Source organism: Diabrotica virgifera, chromosome 6, assembly GCF_917563875.1.
Source record: "Diabrotica virgifera virgifera chromosome 6, PGI_DIABVI_V3a".
NCBI lineage: Eukaryota > Metazoa > Arthropoda > Insecta > Coleoptera > Chrysomelidae > Diabrotica > Diabrotica virgifera.
In genome coordinates this window covers 117,468,807-117,471,605 of record NC_065448.1, presented here as the reverse complement: position 1 = coordinate 117,471,605, position 2,799 = coordinate 117,468,807, and positions in this window count along the sequence as shown.

Here is a 2,799-nt window from a genome sequence, read left to right as displayed (position 1 = left end):
ATTTATAGTGATGACCTCGTAGTCTAGCATCTTCGCTGATATTAAAAAAATTCGATGTTCCCCAAAATTCTCCCCTAAGAATTCTGTAAGTAGATATTAAATCACCTCTCTCTCTTCTATGAGTCAATGGAGACAACTTAAGCTTTATTAATCGAGTTTCATAGCTTAATCTTGCATAATTAAAAGGTAGCTTAGTAGCTCTTCGTTGTACTCCTTCTAATAAATTAATATCTCTTTGTAAATGAGGTGACCAAACAGATACCGCAAATTCCAGGTGAGGTCTGACATAACTTTTATAGAGTTTCAAAAACAAGTCTGGAGACATTCTAGGAAAAGCTTTTGATATGAGGTATAAAGCAGAGTTAGCTTTACCGACTAATTTTGCTGTTTGAGTAGACCAACTAAACGTTTGGTTGACCGTAACGCCCAAATCATTAACTTCCTGTAGCGATTTCAGAGGAACTCCATCCAAAAAATATGTTATATGTGGATTATTATATCCACATTGAACAACACAACACTTACGCGAATTTAATGGAATAGCCCATTTCATGCTCCATTCTGATAGCTGATTAAGGTCACTCTGAAGAGTATTAACAATATCGGGACAGTAATATAACTTTAAATCGTCGGCATATGAAACTGATTTTGACTGCCATCCGCACGTTAAATCAGATACGTACCACAAAAACTGAATAGGCCCTAATATTGATCCCTGAGGGACACCACTGGCTACCGCACGTGGAACACTGCAGTCATTTTCCACTTTGACCGAAAAAGTTCTTTCAGAGAGGAAGTTTTCTAACCACAATAGCAACTCACCACGCACGCCGTAATGTTCTAGCTTCAGCATTAATTTTTGTATGGGTACCTTATCAAATGCACGGGAAAAATCTATATAAATAATGTCAATCGGTTCATATCGGTCCAAAGATAAAGTCCATTCATTAAGAGAGTGAAGAAGGTTGCTAGTTACAGAACGGTTCGGCAGAAATCCGTGTTGAGAGACTGGAATAACATTATGCTCTAACCAAAAGGACATTAATTTATTAGCTATTAATTTTTCCATTATTTTAACTGATGGTGGAACTGTTACTGGGCGATAATTAGACGAAAGGAGTTTATTTCCACTTTTATATATCGGTGTTACTATACCAGATTTCCATGAAGCTGGTATTGAATTTGTTTGCAAAGATTTGGCCAATAAAGCTGCCATTGGAGCCGCTAAACTATCTGCACAATTATGATATAACAATGGTGAAATATTTTTCGATCCAGGAGACGCAGTAGTCTTTAAAGAACATAATACCTCTCTAACCAATTCAGTAGAGATGTCAATTGTTGATAAACTCTCCATTATCCTATCAGTAGTGGGCAAACCTGAAAACGCAGCATCCGTGTCAACTGTAAAAGCAGTGGAAAAAGTCTCAGCAAATAACTCACAAACCTCTTGTTTTAAACATATTTCGCCACTAGATTTTTCTAATAAAGGAATACCAGTTTTTGTACAGAATTTTGATCTAACGTATTTGTAAAAAGATTTGGGACCTCTGGAGCTAACTCTGTTTTCATAATTACTTCTCGATAATCTCAACTCCTTTGTCAATCTATTGGAAAATTGTCTATGTGTAAGTATGTTTTCTTCCGATGGATTTTTTCTTACCCTTTTCCATAAAATGTTTTTTTCTTTAGTCATTGCGATCAGTCAGTTATCGATCCAAGGGCTTCTGGGATTAGTCCTAATAGTGTACTTTGAAGAACATTTATCAATACCTTTATATATAATTTCTTTATATATATTCCAAGAATCATTACATGAACAATTATCTAAATCCGGTCAAATTACTTCTCTAAAATAGTGATTTAATTTAACATAATCTATTTTACTAAATTCTTTAACTATTTTTTCATTAATTGCTCCAGTAGTGTCCAATTGAGCTTGTGTCTGAAGAACTACATGGTCCGAAATACCTATTGGTGAAAGATAATGAATTTCACTAATAAGTTCTTCCTCATTAGTGATTATCAAATCTAAAATCGAAGGTGTATTACCTTGACGATATCTAGTAGGTTCTTTTACCAATTGGTTTAGATTGGTTTGAAAAAATAAATTGTAAAATGGAACACTCGGATTATCTCCAATAAGCGGAGTTTGAACTGACCATTTCAAATCCTTAAAATTGAAATCTTCACAAATGATTAAATTTTCTTTTTCTCTACTACATTTTTCAATAAATTCACACATTGATTTGGTAAGAGTAAAAGAAATGTTTGGTTTATAGATAACTTGACAGAAGCCATATCTTAAGGAGAATATGTTTCCTTCTAATTGACTCCTTCCTGTATCTTTGGATACTATTAGTCTTTCTGACTAGGGATGGGAAAAACCTACCGGTTTAAACCAAAACCCGGTTTTTTTTACTTCGCAATAACCAGTTTTACCGGTTGTTTTTTTGTCCCGGCTATAACCGGTTTTTTCTTTTTAAAGTAAAAACCGGTTAATAGGTTTTTACGGTGATTAGGATTAGGTTAGGTATTATTTCGGATCCCAATCATAATTATTCTTCTCAAGTAATTTTTCCAAACAATACCATAATTCAAATTTTATTTTATTTTATAAAATACAGAAGCAAACTAAAAGTGCAATCTCACATCAGCCAGAAACAATTATTAAGTTTTATTATAATTTTTCCTTGAAAAGGAATTTGCAATCATAATATTTACATAAGAAGTGACCTGGTTGAATTAGACGCAAACATGATATATTTTTCACACTTAACTCTTGACATTGAAAGTGGG